The following is a 15,575-nucleotide window of genomic DNA, read 5'->3' on the forward strand; positions in this document are numbered from 1 at the left end:
AGTATCGTTGGGGAGTTGTGTACATCATACTGGTTGTGGGCATATCTGTAAGAGACTGACCTGGTTATGTTAATTGCAATGGGAATGACCACTATACACTAGGTTTGGGCCCCAGACCGTATAAGAGTGGAGAAAGTGAGAGGAATGTAAAAATGCATGCATTCATTATCCCCTGCCCCTGATTATGAATTTGATTTGCCCAATTTCTTTGTCTTGGTTAGGGTTTCTATTGCTGTGAAGAGACACCAGGCCCACTGCAACTCTTATAAAGGAAAAGCTTATAGTTTTCTGAGGTTTAGTCCATTATCATCACGGTGGGAAACATGGCGGCCTGCAGGTAGATGTGGTGCTGGAGATGGACCCACTGGCAGCAGGGAGACATAGCTTGGGCACAGGAGATCTCCAAACCCACCCCCTCAGTGACACACCTCCTTCAACAAGGCCACACCCACTTTGACAAGGCCACACCCCCTAATAGTGCCAGTCCCTATGGGCCTATGGGGACCATTTTCTTCCAAACCACCATACCCTCCTCAAGTCCCTGCCACTGCGACTTCCCTGCTGTGGTGAGCTGTTGCCTGAAACTGGGAGCTAGAAAAAGTGCTCTCCTCCCTAAGTCACTTTTGTCAGGGTGTTTTTATCCCAGCGACCAAAAAAAGAAACTAAGAAGTGTCTTCCAGCCAAAGATGAGCTCCACAAGGAGGCCTGAGCTTAGAGGGAGGATTCCTGGGGCTTTGTTCTTGCTGCCCATTACGCCCCAGCCTCCTTCCTTATTGCGCTTAACCTAGAGCATTATCTGTGATGTGCACCACCAAGCAGATGATTCTGTAAGGTACGGTACTGCTTTCACACACATCTTGTATGAAGTGCTCTAAGTGCAAGGGAGACTGAGGAGGGAGAGGCAGCAAAGGTCTTGCCGTTCTGCAACCACCGTTACTCTTTTGCATGTCTGTCCGAGCAAGGCACAGAAATAAACCCACTCACAAAGCGAAGTAGGGCTGTATTATGTTCCCTTCTGTCTTTTAGCATTCCCCACCTATTTTTATAGCTCACAAACATTTTCCAGCTTTAATTTATATTCTTTGGTTATGATGTCATGCTCCGCCCCCCACGAGTGAATGTGAAGTTCATCGAACTTTTTTTTTTTTTTAACATAGGGTGTAGGGAAAGGCACAGAGAGGCAGGGTCTGAAGAGACACCTTTCATCCTCAGTCACAGAACGGGGAGAAGGTGACGACATTTGCCTGCCTGTCTTGGGTTGGAAACAGAGGTGTGTTTCCGTGAAACACAGAGCAGGGTACGATGACAAAGGGTTTTTTCAAAGGTGTGTCTGATGACGTGTGGCTCAGGTAGGCCATCACACTACGGTCTGCCTTACTCTCTGAATCTTACAAAGTGGAAAGGCCCCTAGCAAATGCCACAGTCTAAGTTAAATGGAGATTTTAATGCAAACTTGTTTTCTTTTTATTGCCTAACGTTTATTAAATCGGTATGTTTTGTGGTACTAGCTGGTGAAACTAGGGCCTCACATATGTTTGTTAAGCCCTTCACCACCAAGTTACAACCCACTTTTAAAGTTCAGGGTCAATTAAATTTTCTAAAGAGCCGGGGGGTCCATCCAGTGATTTTTTTTTTTCTTCTGCTTTTCAACAAGAACCCGCATGACTTTTGGAAGCGTCACACGCAGATGTGGTGAGGGTCTTGCTCTTGAAGCAAAACTAAGGATGGGTTTTACTTTTGGGCGAGAAGGCAGAGATGGCTTCTACACTCCAGAAATTCTGAGACCGAGGCATAGCCCACTGGCCCCAGAGGCTGATGGGTTCCAGAAATGAGTATGTTTTGATGAATGCTAACCCTGTGTAGTTCCCTGCTTAATATTTTGTACCTAAATCAGCAAAAAGGGCTCAAACCAGTGAGCTCAGAAGTGGGGGGAAGGGACCAATCCATCCAGGGGTCTCAATACCTCCAGTTCCCAAACACTATCTTTACTTTCTGTTGACAAGAAAGCCCGGTTTAGCCCACTCCCCTTGAGGGAAACAGCCCTTGATTGCCCCCATCCCTACCCCACTGCTGACAGCCTCACAGGTTACCCTCACACTCATCAAGAGGGGAGGCCACCAGCTATTCTCCTTGCATAGGCAAGCTGTTGACTCCTGTGGATCCCACCCAGGATGCCACAGGATTTGTAAAAGAAGGGGTGCGGGGAACCCCCTAATCAAACAACCAAACAACAGAATTCTCGAACTCTTCTCATTGCTGCCCAGCCAAAAACTTAACTCTAACAGAATTCTTTATGCTAACTTTCAGGAAGATTTGCCACAAGGCTAGGCATTGTTCATTTCTGCTGCAGAGACAGTTGATTTTAGGACTAGGCAGCACAGGGTGGGCTCGCCACAGAAGATGTATCTGATGGCTTGATCCTGTTTCCTCATTTGCTACAGTGACTTTTTTTTTTTTACCCCTCCTTTTCTTTTCAAAACACCATCCTTGGAATTGTTGGGCAATGTGGGAAAATATTGTGACAAACATGGCTGTTTGCGTTTGCAGTGTGTGTGTGTGTGTGTGTTGGAGGGGGGGTGCAAGGCGACTGTTTTGTTTGCCTGGCCTGTTGCCGCTGCCACTCTTTTGCATGGCTGGCGGTTCCCTGACAGCTCGGATTCCTCCGCTGACATCTGTTATAATGAGAGTTCAGACAGGAATAGATTTGCAAAGTGATGGGCTCACAATAGGACAGGAGACGGTCCCCAAACTTCGCTTGAGGTAACCAGATGGGCCTTGAAACAGAGCATTTGAACCGATTAGGTCTAGGTGAACGGCTGTATTCAGTGCTGTGTAGTCATTTTGTCCACAACTTTTGTCCCTCCCTCCTTTACCCCTCACTCCCCTCCCCCCCCCCCCCCCCGTTGTAGACATGGGAGGGCACGGATGGCATGGGGTGGGCTTTTTCTTCTTCTTCTTCCTAACCTCTATCCTGGAGACGGGCCCTTCCAGTCCCTTAAGCAGAAGCACGCTGGGCATTTACCAGTGCCAACCATGCAACAACGGAGCAGACCCACCCGGCATGCCTCACAAAAGAGCTGGGGCAGCACATGGGGTTTTCCCACTCGCCACAAATGATGGCTGTTTGTGCTAGTTAACCTTTGCCGAGCCCGGGTCAGCCCCTGCTGGGAAGCAGGGGGGCGCGATCTGGAGGGAATGAAAGTCTGGCAGACCCCAAAGTGTCTTGCACGCCTTTGGCCCCCAACATACGCCACTGCCTCTACAGAATACCAAACGATCTCGTGGGACGTGCTTCATAAGTCAGCGGACCATGTGCTGCTGACAGGTCGGATTCTGACGAGCTGTCCTGGGGAGCCTACACAAGTGTTCCGGGTAACGAGGTCCTGGAGCCACTCCACCTCCTTGACACAGAGGATAGTCCAACCAACCAACCAACCAACCAACCAACCAACAAAACCCACTAAGATGGGGCAATATCCCATCCCAGGACTCATCATTTGCAGAGACTTGGCATTTTTCAAGCCCAGGTTAAGGTGAGAATACACATTTTAATAACTTGTACCCTTAAGCTCATGTATTGACGGACACTAAGCCAACTAGAGTGATCATGAGAGAGAGAGAGAGAGAGAGAGAGAGAGAGAGAGAGAGAGAGAGAGAGAGAGAGAGAGAGACTGACTCCCAAAATCCCTTCTGTGATCCTCTAGGGGAGAACCTGGAATTTTTTGAGAGATGACATGATCTAAGAAAGCAAAATGCTTGTCGGCAGAGAGAACTCTTATGGGCTACTTTCCCATAAGTAAAGTGGGTGGCGAGAAAGAGACACATGCTTAACACTGGTGAGAATTCCATGCCCACAAGAGAGGCAGATTTTGTCTCACCGTTCGATTAGCTGGCCATTTCTTTCTTTCTTTCTTTCTTTCTTTCTTTCTTTCTTTCTTTCTTTCTTTCTTTCTTTCTTTCTTTTTTAAAGCATCTGATCTGCACATTGTAGGTTGACATACAGTACAGCTGCTGTGGTTCCTGTCAGCAGAAAGCAGACTCCACTAATCCAACCCAGCCGGGACCCCCAGCAGTCTGCAGAGCTCCGATTCTCAAATCTCCCACCCCTGACTAACTCCAGCTGCCGGCCAGACCTGTGGCTCCCTAGCCTAATTCAACGCCTGTCTTGTTGATAACATGCCATTGTTTAAGCCGTGTGTTTACCTGGCAACCGGTATCTGGAGAAGCCAGCATCAGCCGAGAGAGACTCGGTGGTCATGATCATTAACTACAAAAGCTGTCAGCTGGGAGGGAGAGGCTCTGACACTGAGGTACCAGGGTGTTTATAGAGGAGATAAAGAAAAACTAATATTTGGGGAATTTATGTTCCGAGGAAAGGCGTCTTCAAGTTGAGTCCTCATTTGGTAAAGGAGATATGGACTCCACCAGGACCCAGTGCCCATGGCTTCTAATGGCAGTAAAGAAAAGAGTGGAATAAACGAAGGAGAGGATTAAAAGCGTATAAACCTTTCACTGGGATACTCAGAGAGAGAGATGAGATGTACATGCCCAGGTTGAGAAGCACCTCTGCTTTAAAATCACATCTGCCCCATGCATCTCAGTTACCCAGACATATACGGGTTTCCATAAGACCAGGGCGGAAAATATTAAACATGATTTGCATTGGTGTTTTTTATTGGAAAGGCACAACTCTTACCCTCCTTTGGAGACACCAAATAGTGGGAGCAGAGAATGTGACCTAACAACCAGTCATATTAAATCTTGGCCCTTGCCACTTGCTGGCTGTGTGACTTTGAACCTGTTTCTTAACATCTTTCAGCTCAGCTTTCCTTTCTGTTTCAAATGCAAGCTGACAGCACCTGCCTTAATTATTGGAGGATTAAATATAAGAATGTCTGCTGCAGTTGGCACGAAGTAAGTGCTATGTTTTGGACCAAGGCCTCCTCCAGAGGTCTGTGTATAGATGACTTTGTCCTCAGGGTTGTATAAGTCAGAAGAGCTGTGGGCCTTTAGGAGGCGCGGCCTTTAGGGGATCCTTGGGTCTTTGGGGGGGGGATGTATCCCTCAAGGGCCTCAGCCTATTTCTCTGCTTTTTTTTCTTCTCCCAGTTGCCACTCAGCACTCCCACCATTTTCCTGACAAGATGGACTGGTTTCATCTCTCACTTATGCTTCAGAGAGTAACTTTTGCGTCTCAGTATGTTACCCCAAGCATACTGTTATGGAAAAAAAACACAACCTAACATGGTAGTCAACTGGTTTAATTTTCTCCCAAATGTATGTATACTGAGTCTTTCATGTCAGTTGACAGCTCAGATGGTATTGTTTATATGATATTAATACTAATTCCATTTACTGATCTATTCTTATTTGCTTATTTTAATAGTTATACATAGAACCATCTTCTTCCTAAACATTTATTAATTTTTCACTTTAAAAATTGTGTCCCTATGTGTACAATGTGTGTGTTTGTTTGTGTGTGCACACTCATGTGTGTATATGTTTAGATAGGTCAGTGCAAATGTGAGCGTGCCAGTGGATAACTCTGGGCGCCAGCCGTCTTCTTCCACGTTGTTTGAGACAGAGTGCCTTGTTTTCCACTCAAGCCTCCGCGGACTCTCCCATCTCTCCCATCTCTGCCTTCTCTGCCTCCTTCTGTTCGCTGTGGGAGTGCTGGGGTCGCAGAACCACAGCAGTCGGATTCACCCAGTTCTGGGAATCTGAGCTCCAGTTCCTATACTTGCTTTGTGCTAGGAGCCATTTCTCTCTCCTAACTGCACATCTTTATGGGATACAGTGTAGTGTTTGGATACATAAATGCAATGTGCAATGGTTTGATGCCACCCCAGACATACCATTTTTTTTTCTTTTCAGTGCAATTCATTTTAAAAGTGTTTTTTAAAGTTTTTTTTTTTGCCTTTTAATCCCCCTTTATGTTTTCTCTTTTTTATTTCTTGATTGAGCAAGAAATACACACACACACACACACACACACACACACACACACACACACGGCCTTGTGTTTGACACTTATTAATTCTAATTAATTACAGTGAAATCTGCAGTGTGTCTATAACAAGCCAGTGTTCCACTAGGAGTAAGATACATATAAAGACTGTGTCCTTGGCCAGCTGCCGATTTCCCTGGAGACAGCAGGTGAGAGAGCTGCCTTCGAGAGTCTGGATGCCCATAGTAAGAATTACCAGTCAGTAGTAAATGGGAGCTAACGGCTCTATTTTATTCAGCCCATGTTCCAACCAGGCGCTCTGTCCAGACAGTCCTTCACTGAATAAACTAAAAAGGTAGAGATGGCATCAGCTCACCAGGTAGACAGAGTGACATTTGGTGAGAGACCCCAAGCCACATATTCCTATCAGTGTCAACAAACCTGGTACTAAGAAGGTGCCTGTCTCCATTGGGAAGGGCGAAGTCATCATCGTAGTAGTTTTAGGTCCCGTGCCTGTCCGACTCTGCCCTCTGAGACTTGTGGGCTTCCTGTAGTGGTTGTGTTTTCTGTTGGCATGTCTATCACAAGTGACAAAAAACAGTACTCTCGCATCAGCAAGACGTTGGAGAGAATCTGTGTGATGTTGACGTGACACAAGTTCCTTCCACCTTGCCGCTCTGTGGTCCCTTGCATCGTTTCCTAAAGGTAACTCTCTCACCCTGACTACAAGTCGTGCAGGGATAAAGACAGAGTAGAGATTGAGGGAATGTCCAACCAGTGCCTGGCCCAACCTCAGACCAATCCCACGGGAGAGAGCCAACCCCTGACACTATTAATGATACTCTGCTATGTTTGCAGATGGGAGCCCACCTAGCATAGCTAGCCTCTGAGTGTCTCCACCCAGAACACTGGCACAGGGAGTCTTGTGGAAGAGTGTGGGGGCAGTCATAGAAAGAGTCAGAGGGCACAGGAGCTCCATAAGGAGATCAACAGAGCCAACTAACCAGGGCCCGGGCGGGGTGGGGGACTGTGGAGACTGAAGCTCCAACCAAGGACAATGCATGTGCTGGACCTAGGCCCCCTACACAGATGTAACCAATGGGCAGCTCGGTTCTCATATGGACGCCTTACTAAGGGGAACGGGGGGCTGACTCTGACATGGACTCTGTTGGTCTTCTTTTTGATTACTTTCCCCTGGCAGGGCTGCCTTGCCAGGCCAGAGGGGAAGAGGATGTGTTCAGTCCTGATGCAACTTGATATGCCTGGGTGGGTGGGTGGGGACTGCACTTCTCTGAGGAGGAGGGGAAGAGGGATAGGGAAAACAAGGAGGGAGGGTGGGACTGGGAGGAGAGGAGGGATGGGGCTATGACTGTGATGTAAAGTGAATAATAATAATAATAATAATAATAATAATAATAATAATAATAATAAATAAAATAAAAAATAGTAGTAGTAGTAGTAACAACAACAGCCGGCATGCTCATGCTTAGCAGAAGAAATACTAGAGCCTGTTTCTTCCTACATACCTCTCTTTGAAAAAACATCTTTTGGTAGACTTGGGCTTCCATCTCAACTGCTCAAATTGCAGCACAGACCAAATTTAGACAGTCTCTGATAAGAAGAGCAGGACCAGCGTACAGGCTGTTAGGATTCTCTGGGGGAAGGAGGAAGGAAAGTGGATGCTCCAGGGCGGAAACCAACAGTGCCAACACCACTCTGCCTGATGCAGGAAGAGAGCCTGGCGTTAGATTCTACTCTGCTGTTTGATGGCTTTGTGACCTTGGGCACACCTGCCTGCTTAAGCCGCTGTCACAAAATACTGTAGACTGCATGTTTTGAACAAAAGAAACATATTTTCCTGTGTTCCTGGATGCTAGAGTTCCAGACTGAGCTGTTGGCTGATGAGGGAGAGAAGGAAGGAAAGACAGAGGGAGGAAGGGGGGCATTTGCATATCTCTTCTTGTAAGAAGAAAGTCATGTTGGATTAGGGGGTCCTGTGTGCATAATTTTATTTAACATAATTCCCTGATACTCCAAATACTGTCATACTGGTGTTCAATATATGAATTTGGGGGAGGGGGGAGATACAATTCAACCCATAGTATTGGCCAAATTACTTCTTTAAGTTTTTCTTTATTTCCTTGTTAATAGGACCCATTATAAACTCATCCTAGTGTTAAAACAACATACATGACCAAACGTATCCAAAGCCTTTAGTGAAGTTATGTTTTGTTCTTCTTGCTCCATTTTTTGAGATCAAAGACTTCATGCAGTGATGACTTTCCATAGTGTGTGCTGACTCAGCAGCTACATTACCATAAACACAGAGGAATCAAGCCATGCTTCTGTTTGAGGGTTAAGACAGTAATTCTCCTTAAGTGCGACTTGGTACTGTTACAGGAATATGATTATGATTATAGGTCTCCTATCATTTTTAGTTTTGGAAACTAAAGGGTGCATGGAACACTCTGGGAAGCTGAAAGACAACACAAGGGTCTGGCTTCTTGCAGTTTCTGAAGGCTGCCTTTAAATATTGAAGGCGTTATTTGACTGATAGGAGTTTCATTTCCTTCATTTGTAAAATGATGTCAAAATAAAAATATCGATAATAATATTTACTCTTCTTAATAATGTTCATTTTATCCCATAAAAATCACTGTGAAAATAAACCAGGTAAGTATACATGAAGCAAATAGACAAGTGCCAAAGTTCATTTATCACCATCATCACCATCATCATCACTTCATCCAGTCATCTGTAAGAAACAATATGAACCAAATCTTTGCATGTATTAAGATAAAATCCCACAGTAGTTGGATTACTAGGTCAAAGGACACTTGGCATCCTAGTTCTTTGAGACTCAATAATTTTAGAAATGACTAACTATAGCTTGCAATATGGGTAGCAATATTGCAATAATGAATAATTAATTAGCAAATAACCGCCCAAGTTGCTGATATTCTTTGTGACTTCGCATACTTTGGAAACAGGAAAAAGACAACCTAGATGCAGGCTAGACGTAGGTGCTGTGACTGCAACACTGCAGCCATGCCCAGGAACCTTTCTTGGGGAGATGTCCTGTAACCCCTTTGGCACTTACATTCAGTCCTCTGTGTTGATGGACCTGGGAACCTCACTGCTGTTCGTTCTGCCCCTTAGTGGCCATTCATCATGGCACACCCTGTCAGGGAATGGCCCACAGCATTGTGGGCAGACAGATAAACTTAGTGAATTACACATGCAAATCAGCCAAGGTTGATTGGGTCCAGCTTCAACTGTGTCACTACAGTCATTCTGACAAGTGACAAGGTTGATGGCTGCCTGGGGCTATGGGGAGGGGGAGGGGAAGGGGGTATGCACTGTTGGCATTTCAAAGAAGGACTTGCTTGGGACTCCAGTGCTTATGCAAGCAAAGGAGGGTGCATGGGGAGGTGTGTGTGTGTGTGGGGGGGGTATGGGCTGTGGCTCAGAAAGCAGCTCTCCCTGACTTTGGGACAAAGAGGCACACTCAGAAAACATGGCCTTGTGTTTCTTTCTTGCAGCCACTTGGCACTTCCAGAAAGCAAAGCTGGGAAAGTGATGCCAATTCTACTCTTGCGTCTCTGACTCCTCTGCGATGCCCAAGCTGCTCTCTCTGGCACAAGGAGTAGAGTGGGGCAGCCGTGGAGACAAAGTGAATGGAACTTGTCCCCTCCCCCCCCCACCTTGCAGAGAATGAGCCCCCGATGACAGAACAAGAAGTCCTTGGAGAAGGAGAGGCAGGAGAAGTCAGATTCTGCTATACCTTAAACCTGCTTAAACCCGAACAGAACAGCAGAGTGATTGAGTGAGATTGGAGGGGAGAAAACTCTTCAAAGACCGAGATTGAATAATGGCCGTGCTTTGCAGGGAGTACATAGGGTGACAGCAAGGTCTCACAGGTCTTAATCCATGGCCTTGGCTAAATCACTTATCTCTGGCCTTGGGCAAGTTCCTTACATGTTGCAAATCTGTTTTCTTCCCTTTGAAAATGGGACCAAAGAGTATAAAGGTTGTTATAAAGTTGTTGAAAGTCAGTCAGTCAATCAATCAATTAAGCTGCCAGGCCAGGTGTGTGAGATCCTACGCAGGTGCTTGAGGCCTGGGACCGGTTACTAATCACCCTTTGTCTTGTTGGGTGTGACCTAGCACAGGGGGCCTTGTGCTCTGCAAACGAAGCTTCTCGTTGGGGTTTGAACCAGGTTTGAGGTAGCCTTCAGGCCGGGACATGTTGTGCCCATCGACAGAGGACATAGAAGGGCCAAAGGCTATTTAAAACCATAGGCAGTATCTCGGAACGAATGTCAATAGGACTAGTTTCAACAGCATCTACACATTTTAGCAGGCCGGTGGAAATGAAGAGCCATCTAACCCCTCTGTTGGCAAAGCACCGTGCTCGAAGAAGTTATCACAGGCTCTCGCAATAGCCCCACAGCTCTCTCGATCAGTGACTTCGAACCATCCTCTGAAAGGCACCAAACTCTAGGTGAGCATCTTTAAGACAGGCCTCACGTACCTTAGCCAATGACATGAAGCCTGGTTACATGCAAGAGATGGCTCTGCTGGACACAGGTAGCTCTTCAGAGTTATTTAAACCTTACCATCTTGAGAGTCTTCCCATCCCTGGAGGGAGGGCTTTGTGCTTAGCTAGCCACAAAGGCAATACTAGCTATGATCCCCTTTCATAGTCCTTGTAACAGTGGGTGTAGTTTTCACGCTGCTCGTGGAAGCACGCATGTTGGCCGTGGAAATGGGTCCCACGTGTGCTGTGCTCTGCTACCCAAATCGCCATGAAGTGGTTGTAAGGGCAAAATTCATGCCATATTCGACTTCAAACCATGCTCTGAAAGGGACCAAACTCTAAGTGAGCATCTTTAAGACAGGCCTCACGTAACTTACCCAAATCACCATGAAGTTGATGTAAGGGCAAAATTCATGCCACATTCTATATGTAATGTATATTCTGCAATTTATGATGTTCTGCATGAGAACTTGTCCCGTAGGTGACCTTTCTCCCTGCGTTCTGGGAATGACACCCGCCAGCAGTCCCTAGAAACTCCACCGGAGCGATTATATACAACTAGATCCCAATGTTCCTCTGAGACAAAAAGACTTCTCCTCCAGACTCAGGCTCCACCCAACCTGCCTAAAGATCAACATTCCTGGGACCCTAAGCCCACTGCCCTTGAAGCTTGAGGTCACTCTCCTATCCCGCTGCGTCACAAAGGACTGTGATCCGAAGCTCCGAGCCTGTAATACAGGACCCTGTGTTTGTTGCATCAGTATCGAGTCCTGGTGGTCTTTTTTTGGGGGGGGTCTCGCGATCTGGGTGATCTTGGTATTACACTGAGCGATCTTGGTATAACAGTTGTGTGTTTGCAAAGTCTTAGGTGAAGGCTTGTTGACTGACAGCAGATTTTGGGAAACAGTTCCAAGATGGAAGGAGTACAAGGCAATCCAAGGACATGCCATTGTGAGCTGGTCATAATGAAGGTAAGGAGGAGGCAGCTGTATCCCCCTGAGCTCTGAAGAAGCCGTGTGCTCATGCAGCACCTCAAAATCGTGTCTTTAGACATGAAAAATGGAACATTAAAAAAAAAATCAACTCCCATCTCCCAGTGCTCGAAGGTTTCCCTCTATGGAGGATAACATCCTTTCTACTCCAGTTCAGTGCATGCGTCGTGATGCCCGGGACAGATGCGAAGAACACAGGCCACCTAGATAGAGCAGGGGCTCAAAGGTGCCAGCTGAATACCCGGACAGAGCTGGTAACCACATCAAGGGCTGGCTCAAGGCAGAGTGCCTTAGGCCTATTTTTTTTTCTAATTTTTATTTTTACTGTGACTGAATTTTGACAAGGAGCAATACAAGAGAGGAAGGGGTTGTTTCAGCTTACAGGAACATGTGGCGCCTGGTCACATGGTGTCTGTAGTCAGGAAGCAGAGAGCAGACAGGAAGTAGGGCAGGGCTGTAAAACGAAGGCCACTTCATCCAGTGAGGCTTTATGTCCTAATGTTCTTCACCCTTCCCATAATGCCACGGGCTGGAGACTAAATGGTTAAAGACACAAGCCTGTAGGGACCCTGTAAGCAATACAATAGACAGGATACACCATGAGGTAATTTGGCTCAGGGTTCTGTTGGTAGGAAAGTCTAAAGCATGAAGCTTTAGGTCATCCTTGTGGGGCAGGTAAGCGAATGTGTGTAAGACAGGGGGAAACTGAGGGCTGTGCTGCTCAGCCTCTTGTCAGGAGTCCACTCGCCAAATAACTAGCCACGCCCACAAAATGGCATTAATCCATTTCTGAGGGTTAAGTATGTGACCGGTCTCGTTTTTTTTTTTTCTTTGAAGCTCTTATCTCTCAATACTGTCACGCCAGCCTTCCTCCCTCCCTTCCTCCCTCCCTTCTTCTTTCCCCTCCTTCTTTCTCTCCCCCTCCTCCCCCTCCTTCTCCTCCCCCCTCTCTCTCCCTCCCTCCCTCCCCTAGTTTCTTTCTTCCTCTTCATCCTCTTTCTTCTAGCTAGATTACCCTCTCCAGTCACCACTGGGCGTGCGCGTGTGTATGTGTGCTTGTGAGTGTATGTGTGTGTGTGCTTGTGAGTGTATGTTTGTGTGTATGTGTGTGTGTGCTTGTGTGTATGTGTGCTTGTGTGTGTGTGTGTGTGTGTGTGTGTGTGTGTGTGTGTGTGTGTGGCGTTGGGTTGAGGATTGGCTGAGTAGTCGAGGGAACTTCCTAGGATGCTGAATATGGCAGATGGACACCCTCTGACTTCACAGAAGCCACATCCTGGACTCACCTTTCTTCCTGTGTGAGCCTGATACCTATTGCCTGCCTGTTGTAGCCCAGGCTTCAGACTCCATTGATAAAAATACTATCCCATCGGCTCTATGAGAAATATGCCATCCCTTCCCTGTGAACGTGGAAGCAGAATTCTAGGGGTAAAAAGTTTCCTGGCCTCCTGCACTTCCTCAGGGTGGGGCTAAGATTGCATTCCAGGCATTTAGAGCCTACCCACTGAGATGAAGTTAAGCTACCGCTGGCTTTACTACGTAGCACGAACTGTCTCGTACAGTTCATACCCCTTTCTACATCTTTTGTATAACCTTAGCCACAGTACAAAGCCAAAAGGTCATTTAGTTTTTCTCTAAGCGAAATCATCAGTGAACTGAAAACCTGGAGAGTATTTCTATTTTCCATATGAAAGGAAAATTAATACCCTTTAAAGTAAATAATCATTCTATTTTGCATGAAGCATCACACACTAACCTCACTTTCTCACTCCAGTGGAACATTTTTTTTTTAATTAACGCAGTTTGTACTACACCCAGCCCACCGCTGCGGTTTGTACCTACACCCAGCCCACCGCTGGTCAGTTAGTTGATAGTATGAAAACATCATGTTTGTAGTTCACAGCTTTATCTCTTTGAAGCGCCCTCAGGAGCAGTCAAAGACCTTGATTTGCACTTCACTGATGAAGGGGCCAGCGCACTGAAGGATTTAGCATTTCAAGCTCAGATTCAAGTCCAATGTGCTGGAATGGAATACAAAGCACAGCCCCGCATTCATTATCACTTCATTATACAGCCAGTTGGGCTTTCAAAGACATTCTCCTCCCTAAAGCACAGTGTATACCTGGGAGTTTGGGAATGACACTTTCATATATATTTTTAAATTTAAGCTTTCCTGTTGCAAAGTCAGACACGTCGTTCAGCCATGTTCCTTCCTTAGTGGTGTCCGGTTGCTGTTTGAAAGCAGAGACCACTGTTCGTTTTCCTCCGCCACGAATTGTTACTAAGTGTGGAACAGCAAACATAATATTTGCTTTTACAGATATCAGCCAAGGAGAAAGATGATGAAATTTTGGGTACGTTTTCCTGGTTTCGTATGGATGGTAGTTTTAAGAGTTGCTGACAGAAGTTCTGAGAACAATGACTCCCGTGAGTCAGGACTAGAGCTTTTTAGTCTCGGCGCTGCTGGCATTTGAGTTGGATAATTCCATGTTGTCTGTGTGTGGTGGAGGGTGAAGGGGGGTCTGTCCCATGCATTTGTAGAGCGATGAATAACATCTCTGGCCTCCATACGCTAGGTGGCATTGTCACATCCACGCTCCAGTCAAAGACAACAGAAAGCCTTTCCAGGCACTGCCAAGTGGCTCTGGGGTGGTGATGGTACAGGTGGTCTAGAAATATAAGAAGTCGAACTTGATTTGTAAAGAGTGGTTATGGATCCCTTCTCTACAGGTGTATTTGGGAATAGTTTGTCAGTGCTCGGCCCCTCCTATTAGAGTATTTACGGCAGACTTATGACTGGTTATTTGGATTTACTGCCACCAATGTTCCTCTGAGATTAAAAAGACTTCCCCTGGGAAAAACATCGTTCAGATCCTGTCCATGCCCTGCCCTGATGCCACACAGATGATTGGACAATCCTTTAAAGTGAAGAAGTGAGGTCAAATTGTATCATCCCCGGTTACCAAAAAACAAAACAAAACAAAACAAAACAAAACAAAACAAAACAAAACAAAAACCCCAATGGAACCCAGCTCAGAGTGGAAGCTACGGTTCCTGCAATGCCTGTGTGGCCCTACAAGGTCTGACCCCTTCCTAGCCCAACCTCGTCTCCTTGTCTCTACTCATACTGTCTTGTGCTCTCTCACCTGGGACCTTTCTGGGTTTCTCTGCTGGAATGCGAGCATCGTGAGGTGGACACTGTTCCTTTGCTGTAGTGGATGTACACATGTTTTTGTTTTGATCCCGAGTGTGGGATGGGGAACAGACTTGTGAGAGAACAGGTGATGTTTATCCACTATCCACTAGAAGATGAACCACCTTGTGCGGGGGCTTGGGCCTGGTCTTTGCCAGCTGAAACACATCTTAGTACAGACTCTGAGAGGAGATATAGATATATCCTGTTCAAAACAGGAGGGGTCGTTGAGTCTTGGTAGTGTTTGGCTGTTCATCGCTCCACTTTGAGACACTCCTAGAGAGAACAGCACCAGAGAACACTTCAGGGCTCCAGGTTCTGGCTGCTGCTCCAGGTTCCCGCAGCAACTTTGGTTGAATTGCTGGTCTGCTGAAATCCTGCCAACTACACCAGGGGAATCGCTCCCAGGAACTGAGTCTAAAAAGGTCTACTTCTCCTGTTCCCATTAGCCTCTTTTCTCTCCTATCTAGGGTAGGTGGGCTGGAAGGGAGGTACAAGCATTGAAGAACCCCCAATAAGGTAGCTTTGGAAAAGGCAAAGCCTACACGTCACTCATGACACGTCACTCACTCATGACACGTCACTCATGGCAATGCCCCAGTACTTAGAACATTACTGTGTCCAACATGCATTTCCTTACTAAATGTTCCTCCAAGAGCTGTGTACCTAACCTATTAAAGAACACTCCATGTCCAGCCCAGCATCCCCATCCTTACAAATTCTCAAGGCTTCACCAAAGGACCTGTGTCGTGGGAAGTGTAGCGGGAGGAAAAGAGAGAATCAAATTTGCCAAAACCTCTCAGTTGGATCTTTATTTAAATAGGGGCCAAGGTCCCCCAGAAGTAGCCCCAGATCCCCAGCTATTAACTTTCTTATCCCCTCAACTGCTGTCTGAACAGCTGGTCTG

General features: G+C 46.5%; 1 protein-coding gene across 2 annotated transcripts in view; it reads left to right on the top strand.

Annotated features, from left to right (window-relative positions):
* Positions 1-15,575, top strand: part of LOC311604439 (uncharacterized protein C12orf42) — a 220,127-nt gene that overhangs the window by 52,945 nt on the left and 151,607 nt on the right. The window contains exon 1 of one of the 2 annotated variants that reach the window (XM_084794376.1): positions 11,370-11,457. The exons of the other annotated variant lie outside the window; for it this stretch is intronic. The gene's annotated coding sequence lies outside the window, so the exon portion shown is untranslated. Of the gene's footprint in view, positions 1-11,369; positions 11,458-15,575 lie in introns of those variants that run through there. 2 annotated transcript variants of the gene reach the window in all.

The sequence above is a fragment of the Acomys minous genome (assembly GCF_964271855.1).
Source record: "Acomys minous genome assembly, chromosome: 9".
Lineage (NCBI taxonomy): Eukaryota > Metazoa > Chordata > Mammalia > Rodentia > Muridae > Acomys > Acomys minous.